General features: G+C 42.4%; 1 protein-coding gene across 4 annotated transcripts in view; it reads right to left on the minus strand.

Annotated features, from left to right (window-relative positions):
• Window positions 1–18983, minus strand: part of LOC106560668 (Krueppel-like factor 8) — a 122126-nt gene that overhangs the window by 83928 nt on the left and 19215 nt on the right. Inside the window, exon 2 of one of the 4 annotated variants that reach the window (XM_045688011.2) lies at window positions 18664–18743. The exons of the other annotated variants lie outside the window; for them this stretch is intronic. The gene's annotated coding sequence lies outside the window, so the exon portion shown is untranslated. The remainder of the gene's footprint in view (window positions 1–18663; window positions 18744–18983) is intronic. 4 annotated transcript variants of the gene reach the window in all.

Raw genomic sequence — 18983 nt, forward strand, 5'->3', positions numbered from 1 at the left:
TTTGACATGCTTCGAAGTACGGTAATGGAAAATTTTGAAATCTTTTGTCACGAAACGCACCGGCGCGTCACCCTTCGGTTTGTGATTTGAACGCCGAACAAAACTGAGCTATTTGGATATAACTATGGATTATTTGGAACCAAAACAACATTGGGTGTTGAAGTAGAAGTCCTGTGAGTGCATTCTGACGAAGAACAGCAAAGGTAATCCAATTTTTCTTATAGTAAATCTGAGTTTGGTGAGTGCCAAACTTGGTGGGTGTCAAAATAGCTAGCCATGATGGCCGGGCTATCTACTCAGAATATTGCAAAATGTGCTTTCACCGAAAAGCTATTTTAAAATCGGACACCGCGATTGCATAAAGGAGTTCTGTATCTATAATTCTTTAAATAATTATGTTTTTTGTGAACGTTTATCGTGAGTAATTTAGTAAATTCACCGGAGGTTTTCGGTGGGTATGCTAGTTCTGAACAAAACATGCTAATGTAAAAAGCTGGTTTTTGATATAAATATGAACTTGATTGAACAAAACATGCATGTATTGTATAACATAATGTCCTAGGAGTGTCATCTGATGAAGCTCATCAAAGGTTAGTGCTGCATTTAGCTGTGGTTTTGGTTTTTGTGACATATATGCTAGCTTGAAAAATGGGTGTGTGATTATGTCAGGAGAGTAACCAGCCAGAAATAATCTAATGTTTTGCTTTCGTTGTAAAGCCTTTTTGAAATCGGACAATGTGGTTAGATAAAGGAGAGTCTTGTCTTTAAAATGGTGTAAAATAGTCATACATTTGAAAAATGGAAGGTTTTGCATTTTTTTTTGGTATTTGTAATTCGCGCCACGCTATACCATTGGATATTGGTGAGGTGTTCCGCTAGCGGAACATCTAGATGTAAGAGGTTGTTAGAACACATTCTTAGTTTCAATGACGGCCCAGGAACGGTGGGTTAACTGCCTTGTTCAGGGGCAGAACGACAGATTTTTACCTTGTCAGCTTGGGGATGCAACCTTACGGTTAACTAGTACAACGCTCTAACCACCTGCTTTACATTGCACTCCACGAGGAGCCTGCCTGTTACGCGAATGCAGTAAGAAGTTGGTAAGTTGCTAGCTAGCATTAAACTTATCTTATAAAAACAATCAATCAATCATAATCACTAGTTAACTACACATGGTTGATGATATTACTAGTTTTTCTAGCCTGTCCTGCGTTGCATATAATCGATGCGGTGCGCATTCGCGAAAAAGGTCTGTCATTGCTCCAACTTGTACCTAACCATAAACATCAATGTCTTTCTTAAAATCAATACACAAGTATATATTTTTAAACCTGCATATTTAGCTAATATTGCCCGCTAACATGAATTTCTTTTAACTAGGGAAAATGTGTCACCTCTGCAACAGAGTCAGGGTATATGCAGCAGTTTGGGCCGCCTGGCTCGTTGCGAACTAATTTGCCAGAATTTTACGTAATTATAAACATAACATTGAAGGTTGTGCAATGTAACAGGAACATTTAGACTTAGGGATGCCACCCGTTAGATAAAATACGGAACGGTTCCGTATTTCACTGAAAGAATAAACGTGATAGTTTCCAGATTCGACCATATTAATGACCTAAGGCTCGTGTTTCTGTGTGTTATTATGTTATAATTAAGTCTATGATTTGATAGAGCAGTCTGACTGAGCAATGGTAGGCACCAGCAGGCTCGTAAGCATTCATTCAAAATAGCACTTTAGTGCGTTTTGCCGGAAGCCCTTCGCAATGCATTGCGCTGTTTATGACTTCAAGCCTGTCAACTCCCAAGATTAGGCTGGTGTAACCGATATGAAATGGCTAGCTAGTTAGCCGGATTGCGCGCTAATAGCATTTCAAACGTCACTCACTCTGAGACTTGGAGTAGTTGTTTCCCTTGGTCTGCATGGGTAACGCTGCTACGAGGGTGGCTGTTGTCGATGTGTTCCTGGTTCGAGCCCAGGTAGGAGCGAGGAGAGGGACGGAAGCTATACTGTTACACTGGCAATACTAAAGTGCCTATAAGAACATCCAATAGTCAAAGGTATATGAAATACAAATCGTATAGAGAGAAATAGTCCGATAATTCCTATAATAACTACAACCTAAAACTTCTTACCTGGGAATATTGAAGACTCATGTTAAAAGGAACCACCAGCTTTCATATTTTCTCATGTTCTGAGCAAGGAACTTAAACGTTAGCTTTCTTACATGGCACATAATGTACTTTTACTTTCTTCTCCAACACTTTGTTTTTGCATTATTGAAACCAAATTGAACATGTTTCATTATTTATTTGAGGCTAAATTGATTTTATTGATGTGTTAAAATAAGTGTTCATTCAGTATTGTTGTAATTGTCATTATTACAAATAAATAAATAAATAGATGGGGTTTTTTCTGAATGTTTTTTTTTTTTTTGTGTGCGAAATCGGCCGATTAATCGGTATCGGCTTTTTTTGGGCCTCCAATAATCGGTAGTGGCATTGAAAAATCATAAATCGGTCGACCTTTGCTCTATAAACGTACACTCAGAACCAAAAAAGCACAAGCAGCTGACACTAATTGAGGAGTCCATAAACACAAACAACTTCTGGCAAAATTGGAAAAACATCTAAATAAGAGGAATTAGCGATACAAAATGGTGATATATGAACAACACATTTTAAAACACTCTACAACACCGTTCAAATTGACACAAATGCAGAACAACGCCAAATTCATGAGAAGTTGAATGGATTAGAAAAAGCTATAAAGGACAATCAAAATCCATTGGACTCCCCAATTACTGACCAGGAGCTCTATAAGAAACTTCAGGCCCTCAAATTCGGACCTGATGGCATACTAAATGAGATGCTCAAACTCACTAGTACGAAATTTCAATTGGCTATATTAAAACTGTTTAATTTGATCCTGAGTGTAGGTTATTTCCCTGACATCTGGAATCAAGGACTCACAACCCCAATCTTTAAGAACGGAGACAAATTTGACCCTAACAATTACAGAGGCATTTGTGTGAACAGTAACCTGGGGAAGGTTTTCTGTAGTATTATCAATGTCAGAGTTCTAAACTTCCTTAATAAGCACAATGTATTGAGTAAAAGCCAAATTGGATTTATACCAAAACATCGCACAACTGATCATAATTACACCCTACACACCCTGATAGATAAACATGTCCACCAAAATAATACCAAAATATACGCTTGCTTTATCGACTTCCAAAAAGCATTTGATTCTATTTGGCAAACAGGACTGTTCTACAAAGTTATTGAAAGTGGTGTAGGGGGTAAAACATATGACATCATTATATCAATGTATACGGGTAATACGTGCAGCATTAAAATTGGCAAGAAAAGAACAGAATTCTTTAACCAGGGGCGGGGCCTTCGCCAGGGTTGCAATCTGAGCCCTACACTCTTCAATATTTACATCAACGAATTGGCCACCATTCTAGAAAAATCCTCAGCCCCTGGTGTTAGTCTCCACAATTCAGAAGTTAAATGCCTACTCTTCGCAGATGACCTATGCCTGCTGTCACCCACAGCACATGGCCTACAGCAGAGCCTGGACCTGCTAAAGCAGTTCTGCCAGACCTGGGCCATGGCAGTAAACCCCAAAAAGACTAAAATAATGATTTTCCAGAGAAGATCCAGATCTCAGGGAATTAGACCAAAGTTCTCAATTGGTACAAAATATAGAGAGTACTGCACACACTACAATTACTGAGGTAAAAAAATAAGCTCAACTGGACACCTTAATGAGGCAGTGAATGAACTGAGAGAGAAAGCATGCAGGGCATTCTATGCCATTAAAAAGCTAATTCAAATTGAAATACCTATTACAATTTGGATAAAACTATTTGAATATGTCATTGAACCAATTGCACTTTATGGCAGCGAGGTGTGGGGTCCACTTGCAAAACAAGATTTCACCAAATGGGACAAACACCCCATTGAAACCCTGCATGCAGAGTTCTGTAAGATTATCCAACATGTCCAGAGGAAAACTAAACAATGCATGCAGGGCAGAATTAGGCCAATATCCACTAATAATGAAAACTCAAAAAAGAGCAATTCAGTTTTGGAAACGTCTAAAATACAGTGACCCCCTCTCATATCATTACCAAGCCCTGCAATGCCAAGAGCTGAGCAAAGAAAAAAAGAGTCCCCTCATCCAGCTGGTCCTGGGGCTGAGTTCACAAACCTGTTCTACTAACACACTGAAGCCTCAGGACCAGAACATTCAATCAATCAGAATAAACCAAAATACAACACAGTCAAAACAAAACTACATTGCTTATTGGAAAACACAAGCACAAAGCAAAATGCAGTGCTATCTGGCCCTAAATCGACAGTACACCGTGGCTAACTATTTGACCATGGTTACTGATCAAAACCTTAGAAAAACCTTGACAAAGTACAGGCTCAGTGTGCACAGCCTTGCCATTGAGAAGGGTAGACACAGGAAAACCTGGCTCCCTGTAGAGGAAAGGCTGTGCAACCACTGCACAACAGCAGAACCTGAGACGGAGCTGCATTTCCTGACAAAATGTCAAAAATATAAAACAATTAGAGAGTGTCATTTCCCAATATTTGAAACCCTTATTCAAGGTTTCAAAGACCTCTCTGATGAGGATAGGCTACTCGTCCTGTTGGGGGAGGACGCAGAGAGCTGTGGGTTGGCAGCACACTACATTGCTGCCTGCCATAAGATGAGGGACAGTGTCTGACAGACCAATCAACCTGCACATGTCCTCTACTGTATGCTTATTGTTATTGTTTAATGTATGGTTATTTTGACCCTTGGTTATTGTTGTTACTGTTGTCCTGTTGACAATTATTTTCTTATTGTAAATATCCAAAGTAAGCTTTGGCAATATGTACATTGTTACGTCTTGCCAATAAAGCAAATGTAATTGAGAGAGACACACACACAGCGAGAGAGACACACACACAGCAAGAGAGACACACACACAGCAAGAGAGACGGAGAGAGAGAGAGAGAGAGAGAGACAGAGACAGAGACAGAGACAGAGACAGAGACAGAGACGACACACACACATATACACACACACACAGCACCCACAAAGCACCCACAAAGCACCCACAACCAATTTTCCTCTGGTGGAGAGTAGTTGATCAACACATTCATTCATGAAAGAGAGAACATGTCCTGTTTACCATGCAGGCAGATGGAGGGAGGGAGGCCCCTAGGCTCCAGTCTAGGCTCTACTAGGCTCTATTAGACTCATAACCTCTACAACGGTTTGCTTTTCCTCCTTATGAGGCCTACAGCACTGGGGGAGGAGGGAACAAAGGAGGAGAGGAAAGAAGGTGGGGTAGAGAGTAAAGAGAAGACAGGAGAGGATTTGAGAGGAGAGAAGAAGGTAAGGGTACAGATAGAAGGGGGAACAGAGAGAGGATTTGAGAGAAGAGACAGTAGAAGAGAAATGGGACAGTGAACAGGGAAGAAGAAGAGAGTGGAGAAAAGAAAGAAGAGGGGACAAGGGCTATGAGGTTCACACAGACAGAGGTTCACAGCGACCCGTTGCACTATAACCAGCGCTGTGGGGCTAGAGCAGGGCTGGAGTCCACTCACCACCACCACCCTTCCTGGCTGGGGCTGGGCCTATAGAGCCCAGGAGGACCCCACCGAGGAAGGACCCCGGGGCCAGATGCCAACACCACCCACTGGGCTGAGGGTGGGAGAGTGTATGTGGCAGGTTCTCCCACTGCGAAAGGGCGAGAACCAGATTGAGCCACTCAAATGACCCCCCCCCCACACACACACACCAAGCCAACCTCTACCTAACTAACCACCACTATTCTCCCCCCTCACAACTGAGTACACAACAAGTCAAACCTTTGCCCAAATTCCATAGTGCAGTCTAGCCCCTTTGCCCTTCCCTCCCCTCTCCCTCTGAGGGGTGGAGAAGGGGTGGGGAAACGAAACCCTCTGTGCCAAAGGGGGAGGGGTGTGACCGGAGAGAGGACACTCACAAATATACACACACGCCTACAGACAAACATGTGATCAGATCATCTGAACTCAGTGTTTGTGGACATGTTTAACTATTCTTGTGGGGAGCAGAAGTCCCCACAAGAATAGTAAACAAACAAACATTTGACCAACTGGGGACATTTTGTTAGTCCCCACAAGGGAACCAACACATTTCTAGGGGGTTTAGGGTTAAGGTTAGAATTAGTGTTAGGGTTAGAATTAGGTTTAGGGGAGATGGGGTTAGTTTTAGGGTTAGGGGCTAGGATTAAGGTTAAGATTAGGTTTTTTGTTAAGGTTAGAATGAGAGTACGGATTAGGGTTAGGGAAAATAGTAATAACAACACAATGCCACAGATGTCTCAAGTTTTGAGGGAGTATGCAACTGGCATGCTGACTGCAGGAATGTCCACCAGAGTTGTTGCCAGATAATTGAATGTTCATTTCTCTACCATAAAACACCTCTAACGTTGTTTTAGAGAATATGGCAGTACCTCCAACCGGCCTCACAACCACAGACCACATGTAACCATGCCAGCCCAGGACCTCCACATCCAGCTTCTTCACCTACAGAATCGTCTGAGGATTATTTCTGTCTGTAATAAAGCCCTTTTGTGGGAAAAAAAAACGAATTATGATTGGCTGTGCCCCTGCTCAGTCGTGTGAAATCCATAGACTAATGAATTTCTTTCAATTGACTGATAACCTTCTATGAACATTAACTCAGTAAAATCTTTCAAATTGTTGCATGTTGCAATTAGATTTTTGTTCAGTATACATGGTCATCTTCAATCAAATCGTCCTATTTTTCTAGGAGGCTAAAATCATGATTTGGACATTCAGTGAAGTCCTCATGATTCCTGTAATGAAAGTGTCTGCCTGCCCTTGTACCTTTCTCGCTGGGGCCTGCTGCTGTGACGAGCAAGCCACTCTCTCTCTACTTTCCCAGGGGGGGAAAAATTATCCAGGAGAAGAAAAAAAAGGTTTTCTGACCGTACACACAGTGTACAAAACATTAGGAACATTTCCTCTTTCCATAACATACAGACTGACAAGGTGAAACCAGGTGAAAGCTATGATCCCTTATTGATGTCATCTGTTAAATCCACTTCAAATCAGTGTAGATGAAGGAGAGGAGACAGGTTGAAGAAGGATTTTTAAGCATAGAGACAATTGAGCCATGGATTGTGTATTTGTGCCATTCAGCGGGTGAATGGACAAGACAAAAGATTTAAGTGCCTTTGAATGGGGTATGGTTGTAAGTGCCAGGTGCACCGGGTTGAGTGTGACAAGAACTGCAAGTTTCCCGTGTGTATCAAGAATGGTCCACCACCTAAAGGACATCCAGCCAACTTATTGTCCTGCTGAAAGACGAATTTGTCTCCCAGTGTGTGTTGGAAAGCAGACTGAACCAGGTTTTCCTCTAGGATTTTGCCTGTGCTTAGCGTTTCTTTTTATCAAAAACAACCTCCCTAGTCCTTGCCGCTGACAAGCATACCCATAACATGATGCAGCCACCCCCATACATGAACATTTGAAGAGTGGTACTCAGTAAAGTGTTGGATTTTAAACAACACAACACTTTGTATTCAGAACATAAAGTTAATTTATTTTTCCATATTTTTTTGGCTGTTTTACTTTAGTCCCTTATTGCAAACAGGATGCATGTTTTGGAATATTTGTATTTTGTATAGGCTTCCTTCTTTTCGCTCTGTCAATTAGGTTAGTATTGTTGAGTAACTACAATGTTGTTGATCCATCCTCCGTTTTCTCCTACCACAGCCATTAAACTCTAACTGTTTTAAAGTCACCATTGTCCTCATGGTGAAATCTCTAAGCTGTTTCCTTCCTCTCCAGCAACTGAGTTAGGAAGGACGCCTGTATCTTTGTACTGACTGGGTATATTGATACACCATCCAAAGTGTAATTAATAACTTCACCATGCTCAAAGGGATATTCAATGTCTGCTTTTTTTATGTTAACCCATCTACCAATAGGTGCCCATCTTTGTGAGGCATTGGAAAACCTTGGTCTTTGTGGTTGAATCTGTGTTTTAAATGCACTGCTCGACTGAGGGACCTTGCAGATCATTGTATGTGTGGGGTACAGAGATAAGGTAGTCATTCAAAAATCATGTTAAAGACTATTATTGCACAGAGAGTGAGTCCATACAACTTATTATGTGACATGGTATGCACATTTTTACTCCTGAACTTATTTTGGCTTGCAATAATGAAGGGGTTGAATACTTATTGACTTAAAAAACAACATCGTTCTACTTTGACATTATGGGGTATTGTGTGTAGTAGGCCAGTGACACATCATCTACATTTAATAATAAATCATTTAACCTGTTATGGATAGGGGGCAGTATTTTCACGGCCGGATAAAAAACGTACGCGATTTAATCTGATTATTACTCCTGCCCAGAAACTAGAATATGCATATAATTATTAGCTTTGGATAGAAAACACTCCAAAGTTTCTAAAACTGTTTGAATGGTGTCTGTGAGTATAACAGAACTCATTTGGCAGGCCAAAAACCTGAGAAGATTCCAAACAGGAAGCGCCCTCTCTGACCATTTCTTGGCCTTCTTGATCATCTCTAACCAAAACAGGGGATCTCTGCTGTAACGTGACACTTCCTACGGCTCCCATGGGCTCTCAGAAGGCGGCAAAAAGCTGAATGGTGGCTTTGCAGGCCCTGGCTGAAAAACAGCGCATTTTGATAGTGGTCGATCAGAGAACAGAGACTGGAGGCAAATGCATGAGGCGACCCCATGTTTTTATTCTTTCGTCTTTGAACGTAAACAACGACTCCCGGTCGGAATATTATCGCTTTTTTTACGAGAAAAATAGCATAAAAATTGATTTTAAACAGCGGTTGACATGCTTCGAAGTACGGTAATGGAATATTTAGATTTTTTTTTGTCACGAAACGCGTCGGGCGCGTAACCCTTCGTCACCCTTGGATAGTGTCTTGAACGCACGAACAAAACGCTGCTATTTGGATATAACTATGGATTATTTTGAACCAAAACAACATTTGTTATTGAAGTAGCAGGCCTGGGAGTGCATTCTGACGAAGAACAGCAAAGGTAATCAAACTTTTCTAATAGTAAATCGGAGTTTGGTGAGGGTCAAACTTGGTGGGTGTCAAAATAGCTAGCCGTGATGGCTGGGCTATCTACTCAGAATATTGCAAAATGTGCATTCACCGAAAAGCTATTTTAAAATCGGACACCTCGATTGCATAAAGGAGTTCTGTATCTATAATTCTTAAAATAATTGTTATGTTTTTTGTGAACGTTTATCGTGAGTAATTTAGTAAATTCACTGGAAGTGTTCGGTGGGAATGCTAGTTCTGAACATCACATGCTAATGTAAAAAGCTGGTTATTGATATAAATATGAACTTGATTGAACAAAACATGCATGTATTGTATAACATAATGTCCTAGGCGTGTCATCTGATGAAGATCATCAAAGGTTAGTGCTGCATTTAGCTGTGGTTTTGGTTTATGTGACATTATATGCTAGCTTGAAAAATGGGTGTGTGATTATTTCTGGCTGGGTACTCTGCTGACATAATCTAATGTTTTGCTTTCGCTGTAAAGCCTTTTTGAAATCGGACAGTGTGGTTAGATAAAGGAGAGTCTTGTCTTTAAAATTGTGTAAAATAGTCATATGTTTGAAAAATGGAAGTTTGGGGATTTTTGAGGAATTTGTAATTTGCGCCACGCCTATCATTGGATATTGGAGCAGGTGTTCCACTAGCGGAACGTCTAGATGTAAGAGCTTAATAACACAACAAGTCAAGGGGTGTGAATATTTTCTGAAGCAGACCACCATAGTCCCTGTGCCCAAGAACACCAAAATAACCTGTCTAAATGACTATGGCCCCGTAGCACTCACATCTGTAGCCATGAAATGCTTTGAAAGGCTGGTCATGGCTCACATCAACACCATCACCCCATGCCCACTCCAATTTGAATACCGCCCAGACAGATCCACAGACGATACAATCTCTATTGCATTCCACACTGCACTCTCCCACTTAGTGTTCAAATCAAATCAAATTGTATTGGTCACATACACATGGTTAGCAGATGTTAATGTGAGTGTAGCGAAATGCTTGTGCTTCTAGTTCCGACAGTGCAGTAATATCTAACAAGTAATCTAACAATTTCACAACAACTACCTTATACACAAGTGTAAAGGAATGAATAAGAATATGTACATATAAGTATTTGGATGAGCGATGGCCAAACGGCATAGGCAAGATGCAGTAGATGGTATAGAGTACAGTATATACATATGAGATGTGTAATGTAGGGTATGTAAGCATTTAATAAAGTGGCATTGTTGTCTAACAATTCCACAGGAACTACCTAAAACACATATCTAAAGGGATGGAATAAGAATATATAAATATATTGATGAGCGATGACTGAACGGCATAGGCAAGATGCAATACAGTGGCAAGAAAAAGTATGTGAACCCTTTGGAATTACCTGGACTTCTGCATAAATTGGTCATAAAATTTGATCTGATCTTCATCTAGGTCACAACAATAGACAAACACAGTCTGCTTAAACTAATAACACACAAATAATTATAAATGTTAATGTATTTACTGAACACACAGTGTGTAAACATTCACAGTGCAGGGTGGAAAAAGTATGTGAACCCTTGGACTTAATGACTGGTTGACCCTCCTTTGGCAGCAATTACCTCAACCAAATGTTTCCTGTAGTTGCGGAAAAGACCTGCACAACGGTCAGGAGGAATTTTGGACCATTCCTCTTTACAAAACTGTTTCAGTTCAGCAATATTCTTAAGATGTCTGGTGTGAACCGTTCGAGGTCATGCCACAGCATTTCAAAATCAAGTTGTCACGACTCTGACTGGGCCACTCCAGAAGGCGCATTTTCTTCTGTTGAAGCCATTCAGCTGTTGATTTACTACTGTGTTTTGGGTTGTTGTCCTGTTACAGCACCCAACTTCTGTTGAGCTTCAATTGGCGGACAGATAGCCTTACATTCTCCTGCAAAATGTCTTGATACATTTAGGAATTTATTTTTCCGTCGATGATAGCAATCTGTCCAGGCCCTGAGGCAGCCCCAAACCATTATGCTCCCTTCACCATACTTTACAGTTGGGATGAGGTTTTGATGTTGATGTGCTGTGCCTTTTCTTCTCCACATAGTGTTGTGTGTTCCTTCCAAACAACTCAACTTTAGTTTAATCTGTCCACAGAACAGTTTGCCAGTAGCGCTGTGGAACATCCAGGTGCTCTTTTGCGAACTTCAGACATGCGGCAATGTTTTTTTCGGACAGCAGTGGCTTCTTCCGTGGTGTCCTCCCATGAACACCATTCCTGTTTAGTGTTTTACGTATCGTAGACTCGTCAACAGAGATGTTAGCATGTTCCAGAGATTTCTGAATGTCTTTAGCTGACACTAGGATTCTTCTTAACCTCATTGAGCATTCTGCACTGTGCTCTTGCAGTCATCTTTGCAGGACAGCCACTCCTAGGGAGAGTAGCAACAGTGCTGAACTTTCTCCATTTATAGACAAGGTGTCTTATCGTGGACTGGTGAACATCAAGGCTTTAAGAAATACTTATGTAACCCTTTCCAGCTTTATGAAAGTCAACAATTCTTAATCTTTTTTATTTATTAAACCTTTATTTAACCCCTGTGCGGCGGACATCCAGCGAAAAATCATATCGCCATTAGCATAACAAAATGTAATAATAAAAAAAATTAAACAAATTCAAATTATATCGTTTTATAGATACACCTCTCCTGAATCGAACCACGTGGTCCGATTTCAAAAAGGCTTTACAGCAAAAGCAAAACATTAGATTATGTTAGAGGAGTATATCGTAAAAGTAGCCACATAGCCATTTTCCGACCAACCACATACATCACAAATAACCAAAAAACAGCTAAATGCAGCACTAACCTTTGACAATCTTCATCAGATGACACACCTAGGACATCATGTTACACAATACATGCATTCTTTTGTTCGATAAAGTTCATATTTATATATAAAAACAGCATTTTACATCGGTGCGTAACGTTGACTAACTATTTTCCCTCAAATGCATCCGATGAAACAGAGCTACAATTGACTAAATTACTATTCGAAAACATTTTTTAAATTGAATATTGTCATTCTAAGATTTATAGATGAATATCTCTTGAAAGCACCTGTAATACCAGATTTAAAATTAACTTTACTGGGTAATCATACTTTGCGATGAAAGGGGATGCGATACTCTGAAAAATAGGTTAACGTTACATGTCAGCGCCATCTTGGAACAATCGCATATCACATCTAGTCTTGTATACGATTGTCAATAATCCCTTACCTTTGGTTGTCTTCATCAGAAAGCACTTCCAGGAATCCCAGGTCCACAACAAATGTATTTTCGTTCGAAAAAGTTAATCCATTATGTTCCATTAGCTTGTTCTTGTTAGCGCGTCTGAAGGCTGATCCAAATCCTCCGTCGGCCACGGGACAGCCATTTCGACAAAAAGCATTTTTTTCCCATTTAGGTTCGTTCAAACATGTCAAACGTTGTATAACATAAATCTTCAGGGCCTGTTTCAACAAGAGAGCCAATAAGATTCGAGGGGGACGATTGCATTGTGTTTCAAAACGTTTCGAAAGGGGAGGGTAACCAGGGGCGCCGGCGTCATAATGGTGATGGCCCTCTCCGTATGACCACGTTCCACAGCGTCTCATTCATTCAATTTTAACAGTAGAAGGCTCAAACCAATTTGTGAAGACTGGGGACATCTAGTGGAAGCAATAGGAAGTGCTCAATGAACCATAGCTCACGGTGTGATTAATAGGCAACGTGATGAAGTTGAGTTCGCAATTCAGAATTCCACTTCCTGTTTCCATCTGTCTCGGGGTTTTGACTGCCATATGAGTTCTGTTATACTCAGACACCATTCAAACAGTTTTAGAAACTTTAGGGTGTTTTCTATCCACAAGTATTAATTATATGCATATCCTAGCTTCTGAGTTTGAGTAGGAGGCCGTTTAAAATGGGCACGATTTTTTTTCAAAAATCGCTTTAGCGCCCCCTATCCTAGGGGAACGCCAAGAGGTTAACTGGGCAAGTCAGTTAAGAACAAATTCTTATTTACAATGACGGCCTACCCCGGCCAAACCCGGACAACGCTGGGCCTATTGTGCGTGGCTTTATGGGACTCCCAATCACAGCCGGTTGTGATACAGCCTGGATTCGAACCAGGATCTGTAGTGACGCCTCTGGCACTGAGATGCAGTGCCTTAGACCGTTGCGCTGACAGATGTTCAATCGGGTTCAAGTCTGTGCTCTGCCTGGGCCACTCAAGGACATTCAGAGAATTGTCCCGAAGCCACTCCTGTGTTGTCTTGGCTGTGTGATTAGGGTCGTTGTCCTGTCAGAAGTTGAACCGTCGCCCCAGTCTGAGGTCCTGAGCGCTCTGGAGAAGGTTTTCATCAAGGATCTCTCTGTACTTTGCTCCGTTCATCTTTGGCTTGATCCTGACTAGTCTCCCAGTCCCTGTCGTTTAAAAACATCACCACAGCATGATGCTGCCATAACCATGCTTCACCGTAGGGATGGTGTCAGGTTTCCTCCAGACGTGACACTTGGCAATCAAGCCAAAGAGTTCAATCTTAGTTTCATCAGACCAGAGAATCTTGTTTCTCATGGTCTGAGAGTCTTTAGGTGCCTTTTGGCAAACTCCATGCGGGCTGGTATGTGCCTTTAACTGAGGAGTGGCTTCTTTCTGGCTACTCTACCATAAAGGCCTGATTGGTGGAGTGCTGCAGAGATGGTTGTCCTTCTGGAAGGTTCTCCCATCCCCACAGAAGACCTCTGGAGCTCATTCAGAGTGACCATCGGGTTCCTGGTCACCTCCCTGACCAAGGCCCTTGTCTCCCGATTGCTCAGTTTGGCCGGGTGGCCAGCTCTAGGAAGAGTCTTGGTGGTTCCAAACTTCTTTCATTTAAGAATGATGGAGGCCACTGTGTTCTTGGGGACCTTCAATGCTGCAGAAATGCTTTGGTACCCTTCCCCAGATCTGTGCCTAGACACAGTCCTGTCTCGGAGCCCTAAGGATAAATTCCTTCGACCTCATGGCTTGGTTTTTGCTCTGACATGCACTGTCAACTGTGGGACCTTATATAGACAGGTGTGCCTTTCCAAATCATGTCCAATCAATTGAAATTACCACAGGTGGACTCCAATCAAGTTGTAGAAACATCTCAAGGATGATCAATGGAAAAAGGATGCACCTTAGCTCAATTTCAAGACTCATAGCAAAGGGGCTGAATACTTACAGTACCAGTCAAAAGTTTGGACATTGTATAATAATAGCGAAGACAACAAAACTATGAAACAACACATATGGAATCATGTAGTAACTGAAAATGTTAAACAAATCAAAATGTATGTTTTATTTTAAATTCTTCAAAGTAGCCACCCTTTGCCTTGTTGACAGCTTTGCACACTCTTAGTATTCTCTCAACCAGCTTCATGAGGTAGTCACCTGGAATGCATTTCAATTAACAGGTGTGCCTTGTTAAAAGTGAATTTGTGGGATTTATTTCCTTCTTAATGCGTTTGAGACAGTTGTGTTGTGACAAGGTAGAGGTGGTATACAGAAGATAGCCCTATTTGGTAAAATACCAAGAACAGGTCAAATAAGCAAAGAGAAATGACAGTCCATCATTACTTTAAGACATGAAGGTCAGTCAATCTGGAACATTTCAAGAACTTTGAAAGTTTCTTCAAGTGCAGTCGCAAAAATGTGGGTGCAACCCATGTCACGGCACAAATAAATATTGGATGCAGCTATTGTGGTACTAGCTAACTCATGTTTGACTACAACAGTGTACTAACAAGCAACAAAGAAAACCAAACCAGCCCAGGGCCATAGCAAAACATGTCACAGTTGGTTACATAGCGTAACACTGTCACCGGCCTGAATCCAATATGGAGCCAGTCTACATCTGTAAAGCATATAATTAGCTTCCTAACGAGATTACGTTATTTCTCAAGCTATGTTTATAATTGAAGGATGATGGCAACCGTTGACCCTGTTTTTCTGTTAGACAAAGTGCACAGTTGGGTGCCAGGCTGATCCCCTGGTCTTGAACGGATGCCGGGACCTCTACCAGAAAAAGCAAAGATGTGTATCATAACATGTCCAGCAATGTGATTGCAATGGTTTAGCAACCTCCAAAAGTCAATGAATTCACTTTTCACTCGCTATTTTTACTGCTTGTCAGGCAAGACCTCAGAATAAGTGTTTCATGCGATATAAGTACCCTTGTGACACCTCCTCCGTTGTTGACAGAGTTTCCCTCGACTCCTATGAAAAGGACACGCCATCATGAGGCCTCTGATAGTGACAAAGAGTTACTGCCCTAATGACACAGACGGCTCCATCAACAACTACAGGTAATGTGTGTTATGTGAAATGTGAACAGTTTTATAAAAAAATACCTAGCTTGACAAACTAGTAGGATAATTTCCCAGGCAAGCAGATACAACCAGTAGAGTCGTTTTGGTTGTGACATGCATTAGCAAAAAGCTTTGTTCTTTCTTTAGAACACAATGCAATTGCACTTGGCTGTCTATTACATCACCCTGTCCCAGGCCCTATTAGTCAACCCCACCTCATAAGATTGCCTGTTGCAGTTGTTTGGGAGATGCCCAGTTTGCAGCCGAACATGCAGCATGAAGAACAGCACGGGGGCCCACACCAGTATTGTGCAGACATGCCCTCACTGTGAGCATTGCTGTGAATGGAACAGTCAGCCACATGTTGGCAAGTATCCGTCCAGAAACATTCACCTGTCAGAGGCAACAGCTTTCACAGGCTCATCATTTGTACAAATACAGAAGGTAACCCACTTCACTACTTTAATAAGCCAATTGTGAAACATCATTTATGTAAACTGACATGCATTCTTTGCTTATTTTCAACTTATTAGATGCATATAATGTCCAGGGCATAACCTAGCCTGGCACCAGCCTGATCACTGTGTTCAACATATAATGTCCAGGGTATAACCTAGCCTGGCACCAGCTTGATCACTGTGTTCAACATGTAATGTCCAGGGCATAACCTAGCCTGGCACCAGCCTGATCACTGTGTTCAACATATACTGCTCAAAAACATAAAGGGAACACTTAAACACATCCTAGATCTGAATGAAAGAAATAATCTTATTAAATACTTTTTTCTTTACATAGTTGAATGTGCTGACAACAAAATCACACAAAAATAATAAATGGAAATCCAATTTACCCATGGAGGTCTGGATTTGGAGTCACACTCAAAATTAAAGTGGAAAACCACACTACAGGCTGATCCAACTTTGATGTAATGTCCTTAAAACAAGTCAAAATGAGGCTCAGTAGTGTGTGTGGCCTCCACGTGCCTGTATGACCTCCCTACAACGCCTGGGCATGCTCCTGATGAGGTGGCGGATGGTCTCCTGAGGGATCTCCTCCCAGACCTGGACTAAAGCATCCGCCAACTCCTTGACAGTCTGTGGTGCAACGTAGCGTTGGTGGATGGAGCGAGACATGATGTCCCAGATGTGCTCAATTGGATTCAGGTCTGGGGAACGGGCGGGCCAGTCCATAGCATCAATGCCTTCCTCTTGCAGGAACTGCTGACACACTCCAGCCACATGAGGTCTAGCATTGTCTTGCATTAGGAGGAACCCAGGGCCAACCGCACCAGCATATGGTCTCACAAGGGGTCTGAGGATCTCATCTCGGTACCTAATGGCAGTCAGGCTACCTCTGGCGAGCACATGGAGGGCTGTGCGGCCCCCCAAAGAAATGCCACCCCACACCATGACTGACCCACCGCCAAACCGGTCATGCTGGAGGATGTTGCAGGCAGCAGAACGTTCTCCACGGCGTCTCCAGACTCTGTCACGTCTGTCACGTGCTCAGTATGAACCTGCTTTCATCTGTGAAGAGCACAGGGCGCCAGTGGCGAATTTGCCAATCTTGGTGTTCTCTGGCAAATGCCAAACGTCCTGCACGGTGTTGGGCTGTAAGCACAACCCCCACCTGTGGACATCAGGCCCTCATACCACCCTCATGGAGTCTGTTTCTGACCGTTTGAGCAGACACATGCACATTTGTGGCCTGCTGGAGGTCATTTTGCAGGGCTCTGGCAGTGCTTCTCCTGCTCCTCCTTGCACAAAGGCGGAGGTAGCGGTCCTGCTGCTGGGTTGTTGCCCTCCTACGGCCTCCTCCACGTCTCCTGATGTACTGGCCTGTCTCCTGGTAGCGCCTCCATGCTCTGGACACTACGCTGACAGACACAGCAAACCTTCTTGCCACAGCTCGCATTGATGTGCCATCCTGGATGAGCTGCACTACCTGAGCCACTTGTGTGGGTTGTAGACTCCGTCTCATGCTACCACTAGAATGAAAGCACTGCCAGCATTCAAAAGTGACCAAAACATCAACCAGGAAGCATAGGAACTGAGAAGTGGTCTGTGGTCCCCACCTGCAGAACCACTCCTTTATTGAGGGTGTCTTGCTAATTGCCTATAATTTTCTATTTCATTTGCACAACAGCATGTGAAATTTATTGTCAATCAGTGTTGCTTCCTAAGTGGACAGTTTGATTTCACAGAAGTGTGATTGACTTGGAGTTACATTGTGTTGTTTAAGTGTTCCCTTTATTTTTTTGAGCAGTGTATAATGTCCAGGGTATAACCTAGCCTGGCACCAGCCTGATCACCGTGTTCACCATATAATGTCCAGGGTATAACCTAGCCTGGTGGAACCAGCCTGATCACCGTGTACACCATATAATGTCCAGGGTATAACCTAGCCTGGTGGAACCAGCAAGATCACCGTGTTCACCATATAATGTCCAGGGTATAACCTAGCCTGGTGGAACCAGCCTGATCACCGTGTTCACCATATAATGTCCAGGGTATAACCTAGCCTGGTGGCACCAGCCTGATCACCGTGTTCACCATATAATGTCCAGGGTATAACCTAGCCTGGTGGAACCAGCCTGATCACCGTGTTCACCATATAATGTCCAGGGTATAACCTAGCCTGGTGGAACCAGCCTGATCACCGTGTTCACCATATAATGTCCAGGGTATAACCTAGCCTGGTGGAACCAGCCTGATCACCGTGTTCACCATATAATGTCCAGGGTATAACCTAGCCTGGTGGAACCAGCCTGATCACCGTGTTCACCATATAATGTCCAGGGTATAACCTAGCCTGGTGGAACCAGCCTGATCACCGTGTTCACCATATAATGTCCAGGGTATAACCTAGCCTGGTGGCACCAGCCTGATCAGTGTTCGCCATTGATAATGTAATTAGTGCTCGGCGTGTGTGTGACCGACCAGTATCTTTGATGAGAGGCCAGGAGCTGATCTATGCTGCTATGCCCATCAATGGGGCTCTGGCAAAGATCTCACCTCCAGCCTGTTCACCACCGGTCTTCGATGGAGAGAACAGAATTAGGTAGTTTGACCTGTTCAAACTTCAACAAAGTATATGTTTGTGTCAGATATCACCTATTCTAACTGCCATTGGTAAAAGAACAATGACAATGTGTGTATGTGTTCACAGATACCTGTAAGGATCCAGCACTTGGGAGACTTGCAAGATGATGTGATGAGTCCAGACTGACAGACGGGCTTGAGGCTGATGTCTCTGAATGGAGAGAGACCTTGCACTCAGCGATAATAATCATACAAGACATATCTATTACTTTTTATAATATTTTGTTATTATTGAATCGAATGGTACTATCAATGGGGGGATATGAGACACCAAAAAATAAGGTATGCCGACTGACAAGGTAGCCCCAGCACCACCAGACAAAATGTTGATAAGTACAGTATCTGTATCAGCTGTGAGTGACAATAGAAGATGAAAGACCAGTGTAATATT

The sequence above is a fragment of the Salmo salar genome, chromosome 10, assembly GCF_965601325.2.
Source record: "Salmo salar chromosome 10, fSalSal1, whole genome shotgun sequence".
Lineage (NCBI taxonomy): Eukaryota > Metazoa > Chordata > Actinopteri > Salmoniformes > Salmonidae > Salmo > Salmo salar.